Below are 27,854 nucleotides of genomic sequence, written 5' to 3' on the forward strand. Positions count from 1 at the left end.
CACCTAAACAGGAAATGAGCAAAACACGGGAGATTCTCCTCCGCATAAACATAAGGGCTATCCAAGTTTTTATACGATGTGCTTTATACGTAAGTTAGCGTAAGTCTACTCCACATCGTACTGAAAGGTTATGCGCATAAATTGGCAAATATCAGCATGGAAACCCACAGAAGAGGGGTAACAGACAGGACGTAAGAGAACACAAGAGCTGTTCTTCTCTTACTTCCATCAACATGCACCAACCAGCTCGACTAAGCGTTTTTCATGACCCGGGTCATTTCCGATACATGATTTTGGTTGATTTAGTTTAGGTTCTGCTTATGAAAACAATGAAGGAAATGAACATGACCTGGATTGGGAAGATGAGCAAATTAAAACACTGATTGTGAGCAATCGAGTACCGCTGTACTTCACCAACAAAAGCAAGAAAGAAGTTGTTTACCGAGATACGGAGGCTGCAGCTGGCAAAGGACAGGCTTAATTGGAGAGACATGGGAGAGGCCTTTTTCCTGCATTGGTCTTTGTTAGGCTAATGATGATGATGTCATTAGCGCTCACGCGATAGTCCTCTCTGCTTGTGTTCCCACTTTGGCAGCGGAAAAGCTAACCAAAGAAGGACAGAAAGCTGGAAAAGTTGGTTACGATCCATTTGACAACAGCACAGAAGACAAAGGCACAAAACGAAGAAAATATGACACGAGCGCTGACTTTCAACTGAAATTTTATTACGTGCTAGTATACATTTCAACCCCTCCTGCCTAGACAAAGTTAACAAAAGACCAAACTTATCAACAAAGACTACTACCTATGTTTCCGCAAAAGCACCCTGCAAAAACCCCAATTCACGGCTGTCAAGAGATAATGACGGTTGGCTGATGCAAGAGGAACCACCCTTGGTAAAATGATAAACCTCAACCACCTACCTTACGGTCTGGTCGCTGTGTGCGAAAATTACTGACGTTTGATTGAACAATGGGATGCACGTGTGATTTTCTTGCCCACAATGAACATCAAGATTAGAACCCCTGCCTCTGCTCAGCGAATTGTTGTGTTGCATAAGGCGAATGTTTAAACACCGACCCGTCTGACCCACATAGTAGCCGCCACAAGAAAGCGGTATACGGTAGACAACGCCCGTTGCACAATCCACCATCCTACTACCATGTACAGATCTCATATCAGGAACGTACGCACACCCCTACCATCTGGCCAGCAAACAATATCCTGCCGGCCACGAAACATTAATTAAAGCCCAAGAAAACACCTGGCGCCGCTTACAGACAAATACGTACCATCATCCCACAATTTACTCGCACATTTACCCAGACAAGTACACGGAAAACTCTGCCCTCAGCCAGCCAACCTCACGCATATGATGTGGGGTCGTTCAAATCTTCCCAAAAACAATATGACCAACTACAGGCCGATATCGATCCTACCGGTCCTTTCTAAGGGAATTGAAAAATTGATGCACGATAGAATTAACCGTTTTCTCGCAAAACACAACTTGCTAACACCCTTGCAGTTTGGGTTTACTAAACACCGTTCAACCGAGACAGAATTACTAAAACAAAAAGAAATTATCCTGGACTCTTTCGAACATGAATATTACGTGCTAGGAATATTTGTAGACTTCTCGAAGGCTTTTGACCGAATTAATGATACTACTCTCACAACTAAGAACACTACGGATTTCGCGGCACATTCTTGAAACTTTTGCATAGTTACTTAAATAATCGACAGCAGCTAGTACAAATACACGGGTACACATCTAATTTTTCTGGTCTCGGGAGTGGCGTCCCACAAGGAAGTATTCTCGGGCCATTGCTATTCAATATCTATGTAAATGGCATTGTTAACATTAACGACGACACTAAATTTATCATATATGCCGATGACACCAGTTTGTTCTTTCCAGGGCCTAGTTTGACTGCGATCGAATCTAAAGCCAATGATGTACTTACGCTGTTAGCGGACTGGAGCATGGTGAACTCATTACTTATAAACGTTTCTAAAACAAAGGCAGTCTTATTCCGCCCCAAAAACAAGCCGATGAACGCAAGCTTTAATCTTAGCCTAGCTGGATCTAACATAGAAGTGGTGCCCGTTGTAAAAAGTATCGGTGTTCTTTTCCAAGAGAACATGACGTGGGACGATCACGTTCAAACGACCTGCTCTAAATTATCTCGTAGTGTTGCAATGTTATCGCGCCTGCGATTTCTTTTGCCCCCAAACATAAAATTGTTGCTTTATCATAGCCTCTTTTTTTCAACTTTAAGATATTGTTACCTAGTCTGGGGCACCACAACTGCTATTAACCTTGCCAAAATACACAGGTTGCAAAAGAAAGCTGTGCGCATAATTTCAAATGCTGCTTATGATGCCCACACCAAGCCCATTTTTGAAAGCTTGAACCTAATCTCATTACCAAATCTTTATAATTCAGTGCTTGCATCACGCTATCAGACCTCGATGAAAAATAATGATATTTATCTCAAGGAACTTGCAGAAATGAAATTACGGCACGCTGCTTATAACACAAGGAGCACAGAACAATGGCAGTTACCATATACACGAACCAATTACGGTCGCCAGATGCTGCGCTACACCTTACCAAGTGTATTAAATGCTGCCCATATCGCTCACTCGTAATCAATGTGCTCTGAAACTTCTTACCACACTTCTGGGATTTTTATTTCTATATCTATTTTTTGTGAGTTTTTCAAATTTCCTAGCTATTCCTTGCCTTGTAACTAGTCTTTTTCGCCTTTCTTATATCTTGTGTTCTTGCATCGTATTTTTTGTATTGTATTTTTGTATCTTGTATTCTTGTATTTTTTCGCCTTTCTTGTATCTTTGCTACGTGCACTGTAATTCCTGCCTTGATGTATCTTTGTTTCTTCTTTTTGTTGTACATGAAATAAGAATGTACTTGCCTTTTTTTTATCATGTCGGTTTCTGCGTCGCTCCGCCATCTGCAACGGGGTGCAGGCCCTGTCAAGCCTTTTTTCAGGCTTTTTGCTTGCCCCCCCCCCCCCCCCTCAACATCACACCTGTCGAGCGGACGTTTGATGTTGTAAATAAATTTGACTTTGACTTTGACATAGCAACATTGAAAATATGGAGCAGAGGGAGGCATTGATGCGCAGCTCGGACCCAGCCGTCCAAGTGGCGGCATGCGAGTGGGCTGCGGAGGCCGCCGGGGCTCAAGGGCTCCCGTCTGCCTGATCCCATCACCCTTCCCTTTAAAATTTGCGCACAAATAAAATCTTAAACAACAACAACTACCATGCCTTACAGAGCACGCGTTCTGCTCTATCCTTGCGTCCGGCCGCCGCATTCGTAGCACTGCTGGGCAGATATTGCTGGGCACTGCTGGGCACGCAGGTTCGAGGCCCAAACTCCGGGAAACAGACCGGCGAAGGGTCGCTGTTATAACATACGTGCACAGGCTGGCGCCATGAGCTTTAGAACATAGCCGGGCGTTACAGCGTTCCTGTAGTGTTTTCCGCCCCTAGAAAGTTGGCTTCAAACTGTTCACAGGTGAGCAGCCGGAAGGAAGGAGGCGGCAAAAGGAAAGGAAGAAAAAATGAGTGCAGTATCAAGAGCACAGCCCCGTTTGTTCCTTGTGCCAGGGGATTTGTGTATAAGCTGCCGCTATCCTGCGGTGCAGTGTACAACGGCCAAACCGGGCGATGCGTCAACGAAAGATTAGGTGAACACCGAAGATTATACACAGAGGAGATTCCCTTGACAACCTCCCAAAACATTGCCGCGCTTGTGATACGAGCGTTAAGAAGATGCAGTGTAAACGCTTTTGGACAAAGCAACAATTCTGTTCAGGCATAGGGATCAACATGTGCGAGAACTGATGGAAGCGTTTCATATGCGTATCAGCGGAGATAAACGGATCAGCCAGGCTTCCGTCCGCTTCTCTGATAGGTAGTTCCGCTTTTTGGCCAAATAACTCGGGTATCTAAGGGGGTGACATGTGATATTCTTGATGCTAGCTTGGTGTGGTCTGTTTTGTTTGTTTTTTTCCTGTTTATATGTGCATGTGTTTTGGAATAAATCTTCAGTTGTGAGTAGCGGTCGTCCTTGTCTGGTCCCTGCTTTGTCCTCGTGTTTCTGAGCAATTTTTTGAGTATAGATATCCTCCATTTTCCAGCGCGAAGAAAAAAAACTTCATCGTTATACTTCCTGCCCACTTTTCTTTGATTATCACTTTTCTTGATTATCAAGAGTAAGTGTCATAATAATCGCTTGCCCAAGGAACCTGATTCAAAAAATCATAAAACGGTTGCCATAATTCTATACGCATACATACTTTGTCGCACAGAATGAGAAAAGTGGCGAGGAAGTACACCGTTGAAGTGGTTTTTTCTTCTCGCCGGGAAGTGGGAAATATCTGCCCAGTAGTGCTGCGAAGACGGCGGCCAGATGCAAGGAGGGATCAGAACACCTGCTCTGTAAGGCATGGTATCAGGATGGTGGATTGTGCAACGAGCGTTGTCTACCGTATACCGCTTTCTTGTGGCGGCTACTATGTGGGTCAGACGGGTCGGTGTTTAAACATTCGGCTTATGCAACACAACAATTTGCTGAGCAGAGGCACGGGTTCTAATCTTGATGTTTATTGTGGGCGAGAAAAATCACACGTGCATCCTATTGTTCAATCAAACGTCAGTCATTTTCGCCCACAGCGACCAGACCGTAAGGGAGGTGGTTGATGCTTATCATATTGCCAAGTGTGGTTCCTCTTGCATCAGCCAACCGTCATTACCACAGACAAAACCCATGTTTCTACGTGGCATCGAGGTATGCAACCTCACTGTCATATAATGAAATAGATGGCTTACTGACACATAACCTTGTTTTTTTCCTCACGTGATATGCTTCCATGATCTCACGTGTTAATCGGGACGGGTGTTTGTAGAGGATATCACAGTAAGGCAATGAAGGAAAACAAGATTGGCAGTCTCGAACATGGTCAACTAGATTATTAGACTTGTTAGCTTCCAGATAATTTGGGGTGTTGCATCAATACACGTTTGAAAGATCATGCAAATAATCTGGAAGCTAGCAAATCTAATAATCTAGTTGACCATGTTCGAGACTGCCAATCTTGTTTTCCTTCATTGCCTTACTGTAATATCCTCTACAAACACCCGTCCCGATTAACACGTCATTATCACTTGACAACCGTGAATTGAGGTTTTTGGAGGGTGCCTTTGCGGAACATAGGTAGTAGTATGTGTTGATAAGTTTCGTTTTTTGAACTTTGTCTCGGCAGGAGGGATTTAGTATACTAGCATGAAATAAAATTTAATTTGAAAGTCAGCGCTCGTGTCGTATTTTCTTCGTTTTTTGCCTTGTCTTCTGCGCTGTTGTATAATAAAAGCTAACCGTATAGAGTGTGTAAGATACATAATTTATTTTAATTCATTTGCAGCATCCCAAATTCACGACTAGTTGCGAAATGGTAGATGCAGACAGCACGCGGAGCGACAGGACCACCGCTAGTCCTTTCGTTTCCTGTCGGCGTCCTGCTAGTTCGCTGGCAATAATGAACTTAACGATCCAAATATACTGCGCAAATACATACGGGGACACAAGGAAGACAAACAGAACACACGTGTGCTGGTGTCTTCATGGTGGAAATGTACAGCGCAAATACAGACGAGCACACAAGGAAGACACATACAACACACGAGTGCTGGTGTGTTCAGCGCTCGTGTATTCTATGTGTTTTCCTTGTGGGCTAGTCTGTATTTGCGCTGTACATTTCCATCATGAATCGCCAACAAGCCCAGACTTAAGAAGCGAACGTCAACAAGCCCAACAAACACTTTTATCTATTTATGTTTTGCAATATTCTCCGGGCCCTAAGGCGTTCAGAGAGGGTGGGTGAAAAAAAAAACAATACATAGTAAAAAGTACAGGCAAAAGGAAAAAATCAAGATGCAGACGCTTGTTCGATAGAATATTTGGTGGTGAGTGGCTTGAAGGATGCTGCGTCTTGAATGCAGGCGATACGGGGTGGAAGGTGGTTCCATTCAGGGCTAGTCTTCGCTAAGAAAGGTTTGGTTTGGTTTATGGGGTTTAACGTCCCAAAGCGACTAAGGCTATGAGAGACGCCGTAGTGGAGGGCTCCGGAAATTTCGACCACCTGGGGTTCTTTAACGTGCACTGACATCATCGCACAGCACACGGACCTCTAGAATTTCTCCTCCAAAGACGTTCAACCGCCGCGGCCGGGATCAAACCCTTCGCTAAGAAGGTATAAAGATGCACATTCATTTTACAAGTATTCATGGCAACTTTATGCAGATGATGAACACGTATGAAGGTCTAGAAGAAAAAAATCCTTTTTATTGCCTCATTATGAAAGTAAATGCTATGGAAAAGAGTGAGGCGTGAAATATTTCTGCGAACTGCGAGCTTAGTCAGGCCAAGTTTAGATAGAAACACTAGCCTTGCGAAAATAATTGGAAATGATTAATTGAGCTGACTGATTCTGAACAAATTCTATAGCATCGATAAAAGTGAGTTGCGCAGGGTACCATATTTATGATGCTTATTCTAACTTTGGCCGTATTAGTGTTTGTTATAATAGTAACTTCATATCGGATGGAGCCTGAGAGAAGTTTCTGCGCACGCAACTAAGGGCACGGTTTGCATTGTTAATGAAATATTCTATGTGAATGCGCGAGGATAAATTGTAAGTGATGGGAACAACTTGATATTTGTAAGATAAAACGTTCGCGAATGAAGCTGCATCATTCCTTTAACCGAACGTTTTAAACGGGTTAGATTGGAGTGAGACGGACATAATTTTGCATTTTGATGGATTGATTTGTTGAGAACCATAGACCATCGCAGACACCAAATTAAAACGTTGTCAAGAGTGGACTGACGGAGGGAACTACCGTTTACGTTATGTATTGCACGGAAAAGAACGTTTACAGTGAATTTACCTGAAGCGAATCTTTGCTTCCTCGGTAACGGGTTAATGATCATTTCGTCATCTTGGTATCGTCTTCTGTGTTCACGTCTTCTGCCGGCGACTTAATATGCGACAATAAAACTTGGGTTGGGCCTAGTTGGTACATGATGTTGTGAAGGAATATGCTACGCAGTCAGTCAGTCAAGGGCTATAGTTGGAAAAGGAATAAACAAAGCCACAGTCCAAATAGTCTAAGCTTTGAGGTTCAATATTACAAAGGAGGGTCTCAGGTGTGCATCTGCCTTATTTTTATCTGTGTATCAGCAGGACGTGGTTTATGGCTTGTCTGAAAGGGGTTTCCCGGCAAGTTTTTTAGGCGTTAGAGGATTTCTTTCAGTAGCGAATTTTACGAGGTAAAGGTATGTGCATATGCTTCTCATTACAGTATAATCTGACTGATTTTGTGTTTTTGGGGGTGGCTTCTTCAGAAAAACGAACGAAAACTTCCTTATGTGTACGGCAGCCAGCTAATTTCAGAATAAAGCCCGGCTTTCTTCAGCATTTATTCTCAGCCACGATGTCGTGTTGTATGATACAGTTTTGACCATACACTGTAGATGGCTTAACCTTCCGATGCGGAGCCATACCACGCTTGCGAAGCGTGTAGTTAAGTCTGCCTTAGGAACCAGCAGCATGCATTTAAGACAGCAGCAGAGCTACAAGTGTCCCGAGGGACCTGCAGATATCTTGATTGCTCTGATGCTATAGTACCATATGTGAAAAAAAAAATGCGTTGATAAGCAACTTCCCGTTGAAAAATTGTGCTTTTCCACAGTTCATGTACGAGTAACAATTATTCAGTACACAAGAGTTAGCAGCTACGCAAACCGCTCCTGTGCTTTCCGTCCTTCGCCGTGACAAATGAATGAGGTGAACAACAGCTCACTCGATGGCGTGCTCTCCTTCTGCACTGCCGGCCTTCGCTGGCGCTTTCTCTTACCCGATGATCCTCCCGCCTGACAGCCCTCGAGAGTAGAGTCAGCCACCATCCTACGTCGCGTGCTTCGAAGTCATTTTTTTATATTTTAACTTGCGTAATGAAATAGCTTATGCATGAAGAAAGCGAATAGCGCAGGAGGAACACGCGGATTCAAGCGCAGTTTTAAGCATGTCAATGAGCTGTCGCTTCTGAAAACAATTTGCTGCTGTCTAAGTTCGTAATCGTTGTGATGCAGCGCAGTAGTAGAGCTCTTTGCGCAAGCTTTACGCTGGCTGTACATTTGTATAAAAGAATGACTTCCCCATCGCCGCTAGCTTTGTTGGGTTGTCTTCATCACTGCCCTCCTGCTCTCATTCGGTTATATTCTTTTTCTTTGCCCACAATTTCCACTTCAATATTCCCGCTTGCAATTTCAGTTCCCTTCTTTCTCTTTTTTTTTCGGCAACAACATTTGGAACCATGTCCCTTACAGGGGCATTTGACGACCCCGAATCCATGTAAAAAATTTTCACAGGTGACACTCAGCGGCATGGCACCTCCAACTGCATCTTTCGAAAGCTGAAAAAAAATAGAGCTTTTTGTTGAGTTGCCGATTACACCCGCGGAAAGACGCAAGGCACGCCCAGGCAGCGATGGCCGGTTTGCCATAATCTCCTTAGTCGAGGTGAAAATCCTCGGCGCATGCTGCCAGCGCACGTCTAGCATTAGATCCTCTTCTCGTGCTGTTTGTCATGTACGCCGCTCACAGCGAAACTGGCCACCACCCGAAAGGAATCTGGGAATTTAGACCATTGTGGCACACCTGCGCAAATTAATTTGATGTCAGAATGTTTTTTATTTATGACGACCACCTACTGATCGTAGGTGGCCTAGTTTTTCAGTATATTGATGTGATTAGTATGATCAAATGCTTTAAAGTAATCTATGGATATGCCTACAAATAGACTGACAGCGATTGCTCACGTTCTCACCTTTCATGGGGGAAAGTGGTCACGAGCGTCAGTGCGGTCGATGATGCAGCTGTTCAGCGCATTATTCATGATCCTTTCGGTACAGCCTCCCTGAACTTTGAAACATTCGATAAACCAAGATGCCAAGTCTACAAACCGTTTAATTTCAAGCTCTGCCGACCTGCATAGGATTGCCTAAATGTGCCTTTAAAGTCGCAACCGTAATCATCGCCCAGAAGCATCCAGTCACTACCTACCTAACAGCTGTCGCACTGAGGGCACATTTTGGACACATTCCTGACCCTGCTTTGCAAGAAATCACAGCAAAGCTGGCTGAGGTTACCGCGAGATGCAATGACGCAGAGAACAGGCTTCGGCGCTCGAACTTGCTGTTTTTCGGACCTCACGACGAGGAGAATGAGAGCTGGGATGATTCCGAGCAAAAAATAATCACCTTCTGCTCCGAAAAGCTGGGAATTACGGTTACGAATGCCCAGTTGAACGTGTCGATCGGCTGGGAAAGTTCGACGCCGAGAAGATTAGGCCCATCATCGCAAAATTCTCACTTTTTAAAGATAAGCAGCAAATTATTGCGTCTGCGCACAAGCTGAAAGGCGCGAGTCACTCTATCCAAGCGGACTTTTCATGGTCAACCAGGATAGCACGGAAAAAACTGCTCGAGTTCGCCAAACAGGGTAAGAAGGGCAGGCTGGTTGCTGATATACTGCGCATTGACAAGAGAATATACATGTACGACAGCGCGACTGACTCAGTGGTATTATCCTCAAGGTAGCTAGGCCGGAGCACAAACATTCCGCCATTGCCCAGGTCATCTTTCACTGATCCACAGTTATCACTTTCTTTAACAAACATATCCGCAGCCTGCTCCCTAAGCGTGACGAACTATGTTCTTTCTTGGATGATGCTGACAGCGATATCGTGGCACTCACAGAAATTTGACTGCATCCAGATGTAGCGGATGATGAAATTTTTCCCAGTCTTGATAATTACAATATTTATCGCCGTGATCGTTCCACTAAAAGAAGTGGTTGTGTCATTTTGTCGCCATCAAGAAAGCATTGCCTTCATTTCTCGTCAGCACTGATTCCATCCTTGAAATAGTGTGGGCTGCTTGTACAACATCATCAAAGAAAGTTTTGGTTGGTGTCTGCTACCGGCCACCTGATTCTGATCATTCCATCATTTCACGGCTTCATATCAGTGTTACGTCCGCTATCCAAAAATGCCCAGCTGAAATCATTTACCTGGTTGGCGACTTCAATTTCCCTCGGATAGACTGGTCAAGTTTGTCATCCGCATGCCACACCTCAGTTGAGCTTATCAACCTCATGTTAGATTTTAATTTTTTTTCAAGTTATCAATCAACCAACTCGTGGTTCCAATATTCTAGACCTAGTTTTCTGCAGCGCGCCTGAAACGGTCCGCGAAGTGCTATTCCTAGATGGTTTTAGCGATCATAAGCTTATCCAATTGCAGCTTACTGTCCCATTAAAATTTCAAGGTACTACATCTAGGCAAATTCGGGATTACAATAGAGCCAATTATAGCGATATGAATATCGCACTTAACGAATTTTTCACTACAACCTTCTTGCCTACATTTTCGGACAGGTCTGTTGAACAAAACTGGATGCTTTTTAAGAACACTATAACAAATTTAGTTTATAAATATGTTCCCTTGGTTTCTGTCTCAAGCGATAAATCTAACCCCTGGTTCAATAGGTCTCTGCGCCGTCACCGAAACAAGAAAAAATCGTTTGTACCGAAGGGCTAAACTTGTGTCCACGCCATTTGCTTGGCAAAAATACCGTGAATGCCTAAAATCTTACTGTACGGCTATTCGCGCTTCTAAAAACAAATACTTTTCTCATGACCTGCCTGCTCTCTTAAAATCTAATCCGAAAAAATTTTGGCGTGTGATATCTCCTGACGGGACTCGTAACCACATTTCATTGTGCAATGCCGACCTCACAGAATTTTCGGACAGTGAATGCCCGCATGAATTCAACAGATATTTCGCGTCTGTATTTACTCGGGAAGATCATTCCAACGTACCCAGTGTTCCTGACCTTTATTATCCCTATATGGCTCCTATTAACATCTACGCTGAAGGTATATCTCATCTCATTACAAACCTCAAGCTCTCCACTAGCGCTGGTGTTGATGACATTAATTCTAAAATATTAAAGAACACTGCATCGACTTCTAGTCAAATGCTTTGCCATATCTTTCAGCAGTCATTATCATCTGGCTTGCTCCCCGCAGACTGGAAAATTGCCAAGGTCGTCCCTGTTTTCAAGAATGGACATAGAAATTCGCCAGAAAACTATCGCCCCATTTCACTCACATGCATATGCTACAAGTTACTTGAGCACATTATCGCCTCTCACATTTACGACCACCTGGAACTTAATTCTTTCTTTTTTACTAAACAGCATGGCTTCCGAAAAGGATTTTCTTGTGATACGCAACTACTAGAATTCACGACTGACCTGCACTTCAACATGGACGCTAACCTACAAACTGATTGCATCTTTCTGGACTTTGCTAAAGCTTTTGACCGTGTTGCACATTCCCGCTTGTTCTCGAAATTATCTGCTCTTTGACTAGATTCTTTAACACTGACATGGCTTCGCAACTTTCTTTCTTTTCGTCACCAGTTTACAACAGTTTACAATTTCTCCTCCTCACTCTGTGACGTAACATCTGGTGTGCCTCAAGGCAGTGTTCTTGGTCCTTCATTGTTTCTAATATGCATTAACGATCTACCCGCTGGCATATCTTCTTCCCTGCGACTTTTTGCGGATGACTGCATCATTTACCGTCCTATCAATTCCATGAATGATCACCTCACTCTCCAATGTGACCTGAACCTCATCTCGGACTGGTGTACGAAATGGCAAATGTCGCTTAACTCGACAAAATGCAAGATTATCTCTTTCAGCCGCAAGCATACAAACTCTAGCTTTTCGTACATCATAGATAGCACTACAGTGTCTCGGGCATTATCGTACAAGTATTTAGGCATTCATCTGACGCATAATCTTTCATGGGCCACACATTCAAGCCATCTGTGCCAAAGCCAGCAGGTCACTAGGGTACCTGCGTCGGAATTTGCTAACCTCCCCTAACAGCGTAAGAAAACTGGCATATCTCACAGTCGTACGGCCGCAACTAGAATTTGCATCACCTACATGGTCTCCATATCAAAAATACTTAATCAGCATGTTAGAATCCATCCAGAACAGAGCCGCTCGCTTCATTACACGCAAATACAGCCCTCACTGCAGCATAACAGCAATAAAACTTGATATCGGTCTCGAGCCTATAGACATTCGCCGTTAAATTGCTCTTTTGTGCTTATTTCATAAATATCTTTTCAGCACAAAGCCATCTCCATTACCTCTTGAAACGCCTACACGCATTTCACGCCGCCTACATAACCAGAAGAGCATAAAACGAATTCACGGTAGAACCCTCGATTTTAATTCATCTGCACTTCCACGTGCCATCGCTCTTCGGAATGATCTTCTTGACAATATCGCATCCATCGTCAATCATCAACCATTCCAGGATCAGCTACGTAGATATCTCACATGACATCGCTTTTTCTCCTATCTTCGATTTTTTTTGTTGTCGCAGTGTACTTTCGTTCCTTCGTTGCCATTACGTTTTGTTTTGGCCGTACGTCCGGCATTCATGCTACTAATAAGTGCATTGTATCCTTGTATCCTTTAAGTACATTAGTTTCTTTTTACTTAATCTCTTGTATCTCATGTTGTATTAATTAGTTTCTTTTTGATATTTGTCGTTCTTTGCCCCCTTACTCAAAGCCCTTCTGGGCCCTATAAGGTATTGTGAATAAATAAATAAATATCCCGGGTTCCCTCTCACCATCTTGCCAGTCTTCCTATCACCAGGCCGAGCACATCGTTTACATACATCACTGATGCACATCGCGCCATTCTGCCGTTTCAGTTTACACCCGCCTCTAGACCATCCTCGCCGCTTTGGAGCCTGTGCAATCCCCGTGTGCTTCTTCAAAAAAATTCAGGGGCGGACTTTATTGACCTAAAGTGCGGTGAGGAGAAAGCCTTAAGGGCAGTGTTGCTGCTTGTGTCACTGATGTGTGGTTAATATGTTAATTAAGTACACAATTTTTTGTGAATCTTAAAGTGCCGGAGACACTGGAGGGCGTTTGGGAGGCATCCGTCTCATTCGATGCCTTTCTGCAAACACTCTCCAGCGTCCTAGAAGAGGATAATTACATATGCGTTGCACGAAGTAGCGTAGCCATTAGCACGCTCGGCTGCGGAACGGAAGGATGGTGGTTCGAACCCCATCGCGCAGAATGATTTTTTTCTGGTCTGAATAGAAAAGCGTGATACCTCTGCTCACAACCTTCTTCTGACAACCTTCTGTCGGCAACCCTCTGTCAACAATGATGAGGCATTAAAGGTTTTCGCCTTAATACCTGGCATCCGGAAGAAGACCGATCTATCGCCGATAGAACTAAAGCAAGTCGCTCTTGAATATTTCCACGAGCACCATACTAACCGTGTGCATGTCTACAACGACAGTCCAGTGAGCCCTATCAGTTCTCCGGGCTCCGTTGTCAACCCTGACTACAGAAATTACAGTTAAGACAGCTCACCCGACTTCTTCGACGGGTGCAGAACTCACCGCTCTTCGTGTCGCCATTGAACAACTCAATCAGCAGCGCCCTCAGCAGTGGTTACAAGCTGCTCTTCGCCGTGATGCCCATGAACAACTGGTCGCAAAAATTCGGCAACTACATTACTCTGCCATCAACAAAGGACATGACATTATCTACCAATGGCTACTGGGGCACAGCGGTATAGAACGCAATCACTGCGCGGACGAGGTCGCGCGCACTGCTCACCGAGACGGCGATTTTGTGTCGGTCCCCATTTCAAGATCAGACGCAGCGAGCGGGCTTCGCGCACTTGCGCGGGGGATCACGTTTGCCACATAGAATTCAGGCCAATAAAGCCCTGGACGCTGATCTGAAGCTCCCGCTTCCACCGGGCCTACCACGACATGCAGCTACTTTGCTGTTCCGCCTGCAGCTTTCACCGACCATTACTCTTTTACACCATTACTTTAATTTCCTTAAAGACCCCTTGCGGGGTGTTACATAAGGGGTGGGTTTTTATGAAGTACAGGTGTTCACTGCGGTCATGAATGTTCCAGGGAAGGTGGTGGCAGCGATATCGTGCGGAAGGCCGTTCCAGTCAGCTGCTACTCGGGAAAAAAATGAATTAGAGAAAACAGTACTACGGGCACGTGGGCGCAAAACTTGAAGAGGGTGACTGATGCGATGAAATCTGCGCGGCGGGGGTGCGTAGATGTAGGGTTCTTGGCCGAGTGGCGAATAAAAAAACTTGTGAAATAAGACGAGACTGGCAGTGCGACGGCGAGCAGAAAGATTAGATAGACCTGATTACAATTTTAGAGATGATATGCTAACGTCGTATGAATGCGAGGAATGAATGAATCTGGTGGCTCTGTTCTGCACAGCTTCGAGGGCGTTTTTTTGATATGCTTGGTGAGGGTTCCAGATGGCCGATGCGAATTCGAGTTTAGTTCTTATGAGTGAAATATATGCTTGTAGCCTTACATGTTGAGGGGCATCCCGCAGGTGACGTTTCAAGAAGCCAAGTTTTTGATTAGCTGATGATATCAGGTTACTCACATGCAGACGCCAAGATACATCATTACAAATGGTGATACCTGAGTATTTGTACGACTGGACGAGGTCGACAGAGGAGTTAGAAATTGTGTACTGCAAAACAAAAGTATTTCGGAAGCGGTACAAAGACATATACTTACGTTTGTTAGGGTTGAGGATAATCCGCCACTGCAAACACCAATTTTGCACATGGTTTAGGTCAGCCTGTAGGGATTCTTGGTCAGAAGGGTTAGTAACTGAACGATAAATAACGCAGTCATCAGCAAACAGACGGATATGGCAAGATACATGCTGGGGTAGGTCGTTAATGTAAATAAGGAATAACAAAGGACCGAGGACAGAGCCCTGCGGGACGCCGGAGGTTACTGGAAGCGGGTGGGAGGGCTGATTATTAATGAAGACAGACTGAGAACGATGAGTGAGGAATTCTTTAATCCACGCGATGATTGGATCTAGGTTCAGCTGAGAGAGTTTGAGAAGCAAGCGTTGATAAGGTACTTTGTCGAATGCCTTAGCAAAGTCTAGGAATATGGCGTCAGTTTGTAGGTTATTGTGAAGGTTGGCGTGAATGTCATGAACAAAAATGGCTAATTGAGTTTCGTGGAAAAACCTTTCCGAAATCCATGCTGGGACGGATGGAAGAAGTGATTGAAACTTAGGAATTGTATGATGTGGCTGTAAATGTCATGTTCCATTAATTTGCAGGGTACACTTGTTAATGAAATAGGGCGATAATTAAGAGGTGAATCAGTAGTACCTGTTTTGTGCACGGGACCGACCTTCCCCACTTTGCAGTCGTCAGGTATGGTTCCTTCAGACAATGATTGCGTTAAACAGTGCACAAACGATACTGGAGCAAGCTAGTTTAGCGTTCTTTAAAATTTTTGAGTTTGTATCAACTATGCCGGTAGCGGATGAGTTCTTTATTTAATCAATTATGCATGCAATTCCGCTACTGTTGAAAGTAATGGGTTCCATGGCTGTAGTGATAACAAGTGGTAGTGTAGAACAGGGTAATTCGAATTTGTCAGTAAAAATTAACGAAAAAGCAGTGTTAAATGCGTTTGCACATTCGGTATCAGTCATTGTAACACCAGCGTTGTTAGTAAGGGTGATAGCGCGTGTTTCTTCTGTGTTTATCACTTTCCAGAATTTTTGGGGGTTATCGACTATCATTTTTGGTAGGTCTACTTCGTAGAAGGAGCGCTTAGCTTTTACAATCGCGGCCAAGTACAAGTGTTCGACTTCATTGCATTTTACCCACGCATTTGGGCTTCCTTGTCGCTTCGCTGTACGAAATGCGCGTTTTTTCTTATTTCCGAGTCTTTTTAGTGTTTTGGTGAACCAGTGCTTCTGATTACGCTTCCTAAACTGCACGTTGGAATATATTTATTGGTTATTTTATGTTTGAAGAGTGTCCAGTTTTCATTTACACTTCCGCTATGAAGGGAGGTTTCAAACATTGACAAGAAGTTATTTATTTCATTGCTGATCGCTTCATAGTTTCCCTTGTCGTAGAGCATAATAGTTTTCCGGGAAGCTTCTTTTAACACAGGTGTAAAGCTGAAAGTGGTATGAACTACTTTACGGTCGCTGATTTCGCGGAGGTGCGTAAGGGATTCTAAGCTATCTGGATGAGTGGTCAGTATGAGGTCTAGAGTGTTAGCTGCTTCTCCTGCGTAATTTGTAAAATTGTAATTTGGGCAATGAAATTGCTCAAATCTTTGATGAAGGTATCACTGAAATTGTTTGCCGGTGATTATGTCATTTGTTTTGTCAACAAGAATTTTTTCTGTCAGCAACTACTGAATGCCAATTTATGTAACCTCGCGGAATGGTGCGAACAAAGGGCGATGAAAATCAATTTTCTTAAAAACCGCGTCAATGACAATTACAACAAAGAAACATCCCTTACAGTATCTTTACCAAATTGGAGATGAGTGCATAAATACAGTCACATCCTTTAAACACCTAGGCCTGACAATTACTATCAATCCTAAATTGGATACGCATCTTAATTATATATGATCGAAATCATTCAGGAAATTATGCTACCTGCGCAAGAAAATAAAAGGGCTCCCGTTCAGAGTAAAACTTGTAGCATATCGCACTATGATTTGACCGGTCCTAGAATACACCTTTATTGTGTACGTACCATGTGAAAAACATTGAGCTGGTGGAGCGCATCCAACGGTATGCAGCCAGGTTCAACTCATCCGATTACCGGAAACGTCCATCCGTTACTAATATGCAGAGGCAGCATAACTCGGAGCGGCTCCAGTTGCGCAGACAGGTGGCCAGGCTAAAAATCTTGCACTTACTATATTATAACAAAACAGGATTTCCACGTGAATCGTATTTACATTCTGCGCCACAAAGATCATCAAGGCTGAACCAAACAAAAGTGATAAGGCTACACAATTCTAGGACTAAGCAGCTGGAAAATTTTTTTATCCCATGCACAATCGAAAAATGAAATCGCTTGCCTGCTTCGGTTGTTGCATGTGCTAACATGGATACCTTTGAGCGCTCTTTGCAAACTTACCATTTCAATACCTGGGCAGCACTGCTGTCTGCAGTATTTGTAAATAAATAATAAATAAATCAAATCATGGCCTATTTTATTACTATGACAAAGATTTCTCCACCCTGTTCTTGGCAAAAGAAACGTTTCGTTTCGCGGCTGCCGTCTTATGTTTACAAGCGGTAGCAAAGCCTAGACTTCCAAAAGAAACTTGTGACAAATAAGCGTTTTTACCAATGGCTGAAACTTTTCATGTACTAAATAAAGGACGTGCTTTCATATCCAATATATTTGACTCAGCTTTTGTATTTTTGTATCAAATATAAAGCATGAAAGTTACAAAAATATTTGATGTAATATAAAGACGCCAAAAACCTCACACACAGACAAGAGAACAGAACAGGACAGAGCGCCACCCACAAGTGGTTTATTTTGCAGAACCCAGATACATATATGCACTCAACCGGCGCCTGCGCAAGAAACAAATTTGCACATCAGTTTCTAAATGATAAAGATCGCTCAAAAACCTTTTTCCCCCTGATACAGAGATGTTTCGCTGACACACAAACTGCCTTTCTTGTTCATACAGAACGCTTCAATCAGTTCCCTGGCTTTGATATTGCTGCTTCTGATAAGGATCCGCATGGATGAGAAGCATGGCTCACAAGAGCGTGAAGTGCAGGATCGGATATGTTTCGGTAAATTTGGTCCCTCCTTATCTTGCTCTACGTCTCGTTCATGTTCTCTGATTCGCTCATTAACACAGCGCCCTGTTTGTCCTACATAGGAACGACCGCACGAGAGGGGAATTTCAAACTACCTCTTCAGCACATATCTCATGAATGGTCGCCCATGCTTGGTACCACAGCCTCTTGTTCTTTTCTTTTGCCTATTTGAGGGCAAACGCTTCCGAGCTTCAGGAGGCCTGAAATGACGGGCGGGACACCATGCCTGCTCGCAACCTTCTTCAGATTGTGGGACAACTTTTGCACGTATGCCACCGCCACAGGTCTCACCTCTTCTCGAGGGACCTCTGCCCCAGCTATCACTGCCCTAATCTTCAACCTCTTCAAGAGGCTCTCGGCGACCCCTGTCACAAGCGAGACAGGGAATATGGCTGAAGCCAGCCTGGACAATTGGCTTTAAAACTCGGTCGCATCTTGCGAACGCATGCGACCGAGTATGTATGCGGGTTCTGTAAAATAAAAAGGTTGTGGGTGGCGCTCTGCTGTGGTTGTGAGTGGTTCTCTTGTCTTGTGTGTGTGTGTGGTTTTTCGCATATATTAAAATAAATTACCAACCAGTCCAGCAAGAAGTTCTCTTAAAAATAATCACAATTTTGAAATTGTTTATCCGGTTTCTGTTCCTATAGCAGTCATTTCAACTATTATTCGGAGTTCTCCAAAAGGCAAAGAAGCTGATAAAAATGCTTCAGAGATAAAAAAAGGCCGCCACCGTCTGGAAGACGTTGAAGTAACGAGAGTTAACTGCTTGGTTTACAAGAATTGATGTGAATGAGATTAAAGGAAGGTACACCAATGGAAATGCGAATTTGTACGTTTATTTGCCCATGTAATAAAGACACTTCCAAACATTTCTCTTGTACATATTTCAACCAACTATCACACAAACCACTGCTTGACATCTTCACTGGCACCTACATCTAATTCTTCACTTGATTGATTAGACGAACTGTCTTCTTCCATAGCACTTTCGTCGTCATGCATGGATTCACATTCTTCCTCTCGGCTCTTATATTTAGCACAAAGACTGTCCTGTGATCAGTGAAGTAGTTAGCTACGAAACTTATTCGGCCCATGGAGCGATTCACCGGCCAAAACAGGGCGTTAAAGCGACATTTCGTTTTGCCCTTCTCATAGCAATTCCATTGTAGATGGCACTAAAAGTCTCATTTCGAGAAGTGCTCTTTTCTTGCTGCCATAGATGGCGCTGAGATCTCAGGGTGGTAGCAGACCCCACGAAATCTCGAAACGTGATGCGCAAAAGCTAACGCTCTAAAAAAACGCAATGTTTGTCGGCAAAAAACTATATTGCTGACGCATATTCAGCGGTCGGTTGCCAAGTGAGGTGGTCCTCATTTATTTTGTAATGGCAGTGACGTTTATTTTGAAAGTTTAACTGGAGTAATTTTTGTTTTAGGCGAGATAATAATTTCCAATTTCAGTCCATGCGTTCAAACCTAGCATTGCACGCTGCTTGCTCGTCAGTGCGCTGCGCGCTATAGCAGGCGTCATGGAGACACATAAGCTTCGCTGCGCGGTGCTCTAGGTGGGTGCTGCTCATGTTTTCATTTTGAAAGATCTGCTGTCACGTTCATTCACCTTTGGTCACTCCAAACTAGAAAATGAGGTAAGTCCATCATGCACCGTTGACAGAGATATAAATGCTTGATCTGGGGAAACTTGGGTATTCCTTTCAATGGTAGCGATCTTGTAAACCGCCTAGTTAGGTCATCTTCGTTTTCTTGCATAAAATTTTGGGGCACCCGAAGGCTACGGCACGCTTAATGGTTTTCTCCGGCCATGTATATAGCTCATGCAGGATCAGTGTTTTACCTCTGTATGGCCCCTGAATACCTTCCCTGCTGCCAAGGTCCTGAAAGTTCCACCAATACCGTTACACGCACTGTTCCAATGTGACGCGGCGAAAAAGTTCATTACACTGAAAATGTGAAGTCATTTTCATGGCAGAAGAGGTTTTAACTCTGATTGGTCAAGCCACAAAGAATGCTTCCCGGCTCAGTATTGTTTGTGTTGAGGAGCAAGAGCCGTTCTGCCTTCACTTTTACTTTTAGTGAATGCACCGTACCGCAGGTTTCTGTACTGCCGAAGCTAGCGGCATCGAAGCCCCGCACACCATAGTATTCGACCAGTGCAGTGTTGTTTTTGTGTATATTTGCAGCCGGCAGGAAAATGTGCTGAGTGAAGAGGAAGAACGGAGTAATGTCGATGTTGAAGGCAGGGACTCGACTTGCAAAAACGTTGCGTCGCTGAAAACAAAGAATGCTCCAATTAAACCTCTAGAAATAAATGCCATTAAGGGAGTATAGACAACTAAATTTTTAGTGCGTGTTTTTTTCTTTGTAGTGAGGCGTAAAGCATTATTTTACACGGATTACCATCTGGTATAGACCTACGACCGCTAAATAACTTATAATCGAATTTCTTGCTCCTGCTAATTCGCTTGAGGTTTCAACAGGATCTTGAGGGCTGGCTTTAGCCCTGTAGTGAATCAAAAGGATGAAGCAGTAACTGCATGGGAGTTTTTCCATGCCTCACGTGACCTATAACCTCTCTTTCACGTCACAGCCATCGTTCGGCTGTCGACACAAAAACAGCGTAAGAGGAAAGTTTGGTTATAAATTGTGTACCGGTCGTAGGTCAATACTACATATTAATGCTCGCGTAGTTGTGTCTTCCGCATCATCAAGAAAACATGCCACGAAAATTGTGTGTTTATACCCATTTAAATCATACTGTGCATCTTTCTATCTTTCATAATTTAGTTAAAATCACTTCATTATGGAGTAAACTACTGAGTATGTCTCAAAAAGCTAATATTCTCAACTTTAGAATTATTTCGCTGATACCTCTGAACCTGGGCAGTTTAGAAAAGTACTTGGAATAACTACTGTAAGAGCATGAAATTTCATAAAAGGTTTGAAATTTTCTCTTTTTGTACCTTATTACATAGTTTATTAAAAACAAAACAAGTTCAGCTCACTGCATATAGAAACACATTACCTTTGGTTTATATAAAAACTACGAGGAACTTTAGCAGCTAAAGTGGTGAAAGGCGAAAGCCTGAGTGCTGCATTCTGCTACGCGATTGTTCACTGCACATTTTGTTGGTGCTTTAATTAACTGCCAATTAATGACGCTTAAGCTTCGCCTTGAGGAGTGGAACGCGACAGCGTGTTGTAGCGCTGCCACGGAGTCCAAGGAAAGCCACCACCTGTTCGGCGCGATGCGTTGCCCTTTGAACGCAACGCTTTTTGAGGAAAGGAAATGGGGCTGTAATTCTCTGTCGTCTCGGTGGACACCTGAGCCGCACGGTACAGGAAGGGAGGAAGTGTGAGTGAAAGAAGAAAGAGGGGCCGTAATGAAGAAAATGAAAATTGTATTTGAGGAAAGGAAATTGCGCAGTAACTGTTTCACATATCTCAGTAGACACTAGTCGAAAATTGTATTCGAGGAAAGGAAGTTGAGCAGTAACTGCCTCAGATATTTCGTTGGACACCCGTTAAAATTAGCGCGCTGTGATGTCACGACAAGCGGACAAATACGCCTTGCTCGTCGGTAAATTGGTTTTTGAGGAAAGGAAATGTATCTGTCTCTCATATCTCGGTGGACACCTAAACCTCGCCGTAACGGGAAGGGAGGAAGATGGGAATGAACGAAGACACCATATTCACTAGACGCACCTTTGTTCATTCCAAGCCATCGAGCTGGCATGGCGGAGCTTGCTACAATCTCTTTGTAGTAACCAAAAGTTCCACCAGAGAGCTCTTCTGTGAATACCACAAACTCCGGCAGCAATCGCCGCAGCTTCACTTGGCACACGGTGCGCAAGAACGGGTCTGTGACGTCGCGTAAAAACAAAAAACGGTTCACCAGTTGCCTTAAAAAGAGGTGCCCTAGCCCTAGCCCCCCGTCGATTGTAGCAAGCGTTCGGTTTCTTTCGGCACGTTTTTCCACCGATTATTTGTGGAAAAGTAAAAGGAAAAAGTTGTACAATGACCTTTGTGATATTGTTTTCCCAGAGCCCATGTTCAGTGCCTTGTACAGTGGAGGCCCGGGAGGGGATGTTTTAAAAAGGGTGAAGAAAATGCAGGTGCCACCAGGAGTAAAGACTTTCTTTTTTAAGTTACACACCGGGATGTTACCAGTTAAAAAGTTTCTAGAGGGAAAGGATTTCTTTTTACCGTGGGGATCGAACTGCTTAATTTGTAAACAGCCTGAAACAATAGACCATGATTTTTTGCATTGCTGGGAAGGGATTTATTTTTGGGACGTGTTACAAAGGACCATAAAGAAAGAGCTACCACTTGACGCGCACGGAATTCGCTATTTAAGCACTGATAATGAGGATGGGGCACCTTTTGATCTCATAATGCTCTTGGGCCTCCACTGTATATGGCGCTTCAGAATGGCAGGCTACCATTGTGACAAAGACGCACGACCGGCCCGAATTTATTTTCGGGAAAGCATGGACTGGTTTCTTGCAATCCAAAAAGCAGCTGCGGAGCCTCCTGAGTGGCTCTCAAGACTAGAGCCATTGTGTATGTTGCGGGAATTTTAAGCTGACGCAGCCAGTCTCGTGCTGGCTGACCACGACAGTGTCGTATGTATATAGCGTTATGTGTATTTTTGTTGTGCAATGTCATGAGCCAAAGCCAGGCAATCAAGAAAAAAAAAAGCTGGCATGGCGGAGTGGTAGCGTGCTCGACTCGCACTCCGGAGACCGGGTTTCGAGTCCCAAGCTCGGCCAATTTCCTACTAGCTTTTATTTATTAATCTGGTCTTACTAGAAAGGTTAATTAGACTAATTGATTAAATAATCAATTAACTAAACTCAGTGAAACTTAATTGGATCACTATACGATCCCTTTAATTGGTTGCATGGTTAGTAGCCGAAGTACAATTGGCCCCGTTTGAAATTCGCGCACTCTGACGTCACGACCGTTTCGACCAACTGAAAAGCGTGACATTTTTGTCAACAGCTCCTGCTCACAACGATGAGGCATTAAAGGCTTCCGCCTTAAAAAGTTTCATAGTCATGCGTAAGAATGCTTCTTTTTTTTTAGCAAGGCTAGGTTTGGCTACCGCTTACAAACGTGAGATGGCGGCCATGACACGAAAAATTTATTCCGCCAAAATCAAGCTGAGATAATGTTTGCCATAGTAATGCAATAAGCCATGATTTTTTTTTAAATCACAGAGTGTTCAGTGCTAAGTCTGGGTCAGTTGGCGTGGAGTGACCCAATGACATTTAAATGCCAATTGTGTGCTGCCTTGAAGGAGCCTTATGGTGTATTTGTAGCTCAAATAATACTGCAGTGCAGGTGAAATGTAATTTGCTCTTTTTGCATAATTGTAATGGTTCCATATCATGCCGTTTACGCTGCATCTTATGTGCGAACTTATATTCCGTTGCCACTAACTTTGCTGCATGCATTCACATATGCATGCATGCATATTGTCACGCAGTTGTCACTGCAGTCCGCCTAACAGGAAAACAGAGAGAATCGCTTCTAAACGAAACTCTTTATGTGGGCTGACTTGCGCCCGCAAAGAACTGGATCATTCGGCGGCGGCGTAGCAACAGCGTGCTCGGCGGTCGTCGAGCAGAATGCCCTCTGCTCTCGGCCGTGCCCTTTTTAAAGCGGATAGCGAACTTTCGAGGTAAAGCATGGAAAGTTACTAGAACACTCTGGAACAACGTAGAGTGGGCTCCGCCTGGATGCGATCGATCGAGATAAATCTAGGCGCGTCTTGCATCACAAACAAAGCGATGAAGCGGCGTGCCGGCCGCTTTCAAGAATAAACAGACACACACTACAAATATTCGCGGCATTACTCCCCTCTCAAAGAAGCATCGATCCGATGCTTTAGTACATAATGCGGCCACAAACAACTAAAACGAACTGCGTAAAAATAAACACCAAGGGTGTAAGCCCAACATGCCCTAGCGCGCATAATAGGGCTTTAGACGGAAGACATGGACTACTTCTGGTCGTGCTCGTACGCGGCGTAGCTGGGATGCAGTCAATTCGCCAAGGACGACATCATAGTCCAGTTCACCCAGCCGACGAGGAACCTTGTAAAGGTCCAAATAGCGGCGCAATAGTTTTTCAATGCGCGGCGGCGAATGGGCGTCTTGTATTCAACGTTGCGTCTTCGTTGGTTGTAGCGTTTGATGTCGGTCCGTTTCTGGTCTTTGATCCGTAATCTGGCAAGTCCTCGGGCTTCTTGTGCGCATTGAAGGTGGGCGGCGACGTCGACGTTATCTTCTTCGGTAACATTGGGCAGCATGGCATCTAGCGTGGTCGTGGCCTCCCTGCCATGGACGAGCCTAAAAGGCGTCATCTGGGTGGTCTCCTGCGCTGCGGTGTTGTATTCGAAGACGATGTAAGGCAGGAGAACGTCCCAGGTCTTGTGTTCGGCATCGGCATACATGCCGAGCATATCGGCGATGGTTTTGTTCAGGCGCTCGGTCAGTCCGTTGGTCTGCGGTTGGTATGCAGTTGTCCTCCTGTGGCTGGCTTGGCTGTAACGCAGGAAGGATTGCGTTAGTTACCCCGTGAATGCTGTTCCTCTGTCATTGATGAGCACATCGGGGCGCCGTGTCGCAGAAGAATGCACTCTATGAAAAATTTGGCGACTTCTGCTGCTGTTCCGTTCTGTAGGGCTTTTGCCTCGGCGTAGCGGCTCGGATAGTCAGTCGCTATAATGGTCCACATATTTCCAGATGTTCACTTCGGGAGAGGGCCATGGAAAGTCCATGCCGATCTGCTGAAATGGTCTTCAGGGGGGTTCCAGGGGATTCAGAAATTCTGCGGGCCGAGAGGTACGGGGATCGATACCCAGCACCTCCACCAGATGTCACGTAGTGGTGACTGCAGTCCGGCTAACAGGAAAACAGCGAGAATCGCTTCTAAACGAAACTAAGGTATTTGGGATGACTTGCGCCTGAAGGAACTGAATCACTCGGCGGCGCCATAGCAACAAGCGTGCTCGGCGGTCATCGAACAGAATGTCCCCCCGCTCTCGGCCATTCTCGTTTTCAAGCTGATAGCGAACTTCCGAGATAAAGCTTGGAAAGTTACTAGAACACTATGAAACAACGTAGAGTCGGCTGTGCCTGTATGCGATCAATCGAGATAAATCTAGAAGCGTCTTGCATCCCAAAAAAGCGATAAAGTGGCGTGCCGGCAGCTTTGAAGAATGAACAAGCAGACACTACAAACATTCGCGGCAATATGGCTACCGCTGATCGTGAGCAGCATACTCAACTGATCCACTAGAATGGTATGACTGTGTGTGCGTGTGGTAAATTTCAGGGAAACGTTTATTTATGCAGTCATCTGGCTGCTTGGTACTTTCATGTTTCATATGTACTGGCCGATGACACGCAGATCTCTCCTAAGGATGAATTTGGCCATGTATTAACACCATTTTAGTGTAGTGATATTTGAGAAATGATTGAATCTGTCTATCTAGTTTGTACTTTTTCTCACTTCATGGTGCATCTATGTCTCAATGAAAGGGAACGGCAACCCGCTGCTGAGTAAAAAATTGGCCTGACTTGTTTGTTGAGGACATTATCATGCCATAGCCAGCATTCGTGATCTCCAAATGCATTTGATGTGAATGTATTTCAAGAGTGGGTGCAGAAAGGAAAGAGCTTGGAAGCCCCTGTGGTCGTTCTCCAGATCTATACTTTATCTCTTGAGAATGTGTGGTAGTATAATAGTCTTGGCAAAACAGCGCGCGGGTTAACAGGGGCACAGCCAAGAAGACACAGACACCGCGCTGAGTAACAACTGAGGAATTTGTTGCTTTGCTCACAATAAATGCACGAAGCATCATCCAAAATACTGAGAAAGACTGTCATGGAATCCTCATTTTGTCGCATCTGTTGTGATTATTTATCCAGATAGTCAGTTTGTTTTTTCGTTGACGTTAGTGACAATGTGCTTATGTAGGTTCAACAATTCTTATGCATGATTTACGTCTCACATATCTCGAGCAGAGCTATCGTATTATTTCCATGGAATTTTACATCGCCGAAAGTGTGGAATGCACTCAAGTTCGACACGTGTCTTGCTAGCTTGCTCACATATCCTGTCTGTGTTGCCGACATTTTCCACCAGAGGAATGTTGACACGCTGACCTTATTTCCGAACATATGACGCTCCGCATGACTGAGGGATCTCGTAAACTGCGTCACTGTCGCATGCTTGGATTTTGGGCTCTTTGGTGCACCTCTTCTGGGTGCGTTGCACGCTAAGTACACCTACTTTCAGCGAAAAAGCAACTGAAGCCATCGCAAAAAAAACTTCTGCAAGCTGCAAAAGAAGGTCAAGCTCCAAACAGTGAAGAACGAAGCCTAAAAACTTGCGTGAAGCCAACAACTTGATGAAACTAGGGCTGGCTGTGAAGGAGAGTGAGGGCCTCTTTCTGAATGCCTTCTTTGTGCCAAAACACACAAGGATAATTTGCCTTTCAGAGGAATTCTCTCTGAGCAAGGATCATGGCAGCAACCCTTAATGCGGTAACTGCAAGAATTGCTATCCTTGCTCACCGTGAGAGACCCTTTCCTGGTAAAGAAGCCACAAGTCTCCACATTTCTCCCGAACAGCTTTCCAGAAGGATTGTCTTCTTCATTGTCACCAAGGACTTACATTACACATTGCCACACTCCGCCTTATTTGAGACGGTAAGAAAAGGCATTGATTCCATAGGAGCAGTACGATTCAAGAACAAACGCTGAATTAAAGCGCATAGATTCCTCGAGTTACTAACAATCTATTTCCGTTCTACCTATGTAAAGTATAATAATCTGCATATACAGTGGTGAGGAGTATGAAGCGATTGCTGCGTTGCCCCAATTCTCATTGACCGTCCGCTAGCATGTCAAAATGGCCAACTAAAGAAGCTTTGCGCTGCACCAAATTGATAACGACCTTCCGATTTGTGTACGACTTCCTAGTAATCCACAGGCTTCATAACCAAGGGCAACAGAGGGGCATTGTTTACATATTCAAGACACTCTCCGAAGTTCTTGCCAACTTTCAGCTGACCAAAGAAATGCCACTGTAGGTATAGCTTCAGTTTCTCGATCTATGGCTGTACATTGCAGAGGCCCTGTGTGCTGGTGTTACGTCCCGCCATCGAAAAAAAGGCAATTGCTAAAGGCGCACAGAAAAATGTCCTTAACAGATCGTGCATTAACCGTCAGCAGGAAAGCGTTGAGGCCCAGCTGACACGTTACCTAAGCTGGTTTCCCAGATGACCTCATCTGCAGCCTTGGTTTCAAGATACTGAAAGATATTTGCCGATCTACCCCCAACGAGGCTTCAGAAAGAAGAACGGAAGTTAGCTGTCTTGGCATATGTGCATGGTGTCAGCCACGCGCTAAAGCAAGTGGTCGGGCGGGCTGGTGCGAGCTTGATATGCAATTCATACTGGTGTGGCACCACAGGGACAGGGACAGAGACAGAGTGACAACACAAGTGCTCACTAACAACTGACAAAGTTTATTAAAAGCACAAAAATATATAGACGAAACCTAAGGTTACATGCACAGTCATATCATGGTTACAAAGGTTACAAGCATGTCCCTGTCCCTGTGGTGCCACACCAGTATGAATTCGTACCAACTCGCCCAATTTTCAACCCTTTTGATATGCAACACGCTTCAAAGGTGCTTCAAAGACAGCCTGGTGTAAGAGAAAGCTGAGACAAATCCACAGCATGCGACAGTGACTTAGTTTACGAGATTACTCTGTAATGCAGAGCGTCATATGTTGGGAAATAAGGTCGGTGCGTCAACATGTTTCTATTGGAACCTTTTGGCAAAACTGAGACAGGATGTAGTTGCAAGTTAACAAGACATGTGTCAGATTCTGAGTGCATCGCACACTTTCGGCGATGTAAAATTCTGAGGGAATATACT

At 44.3% G+C, this 27,854-nt stretch overlaps 1 long non-coding RNA gene across 1 annotated transcript in view; it reads left to right on the forward strand.

Annotated features, from left to right (window-relative positions):
• LOC149334677 (uncharacterized) overlaps nt 1-18,543 on the forward strand; it is a 38,791-nt gene extending 20,248 nt beyond the window's left edge. Inside the window, exons 2-3 of the long non-coding RNA XR_016285011.1 lie at nt 17,743-17,851; nt 17,941-18,543. This is a non-coding gene — a long non-coding RNA (uncharacterized LOC149334677). The remainder of the gene's footprint in view (nt 1-17,742; nt 17,852-17,940) is intronic.
• Nucleotides 18,544-27,854: the final 9,311 nt, after the last annotated feature.

The sequence above is a fragment of the Amblyomma mixtum genome, chromosome 8 (assembly GCF_055824585.1).
Source record: "Amblyomma mixtum isolate Tamu chromosome 8, ASM5582458v1, whole genome shotgun sequence".
Lineage (NCBI taxonomy): Eukaryota > Metazoa > Arthropoda > Arachnida > Ixodida > Ixodidae > Amblyomma > Amblyomma mixtum.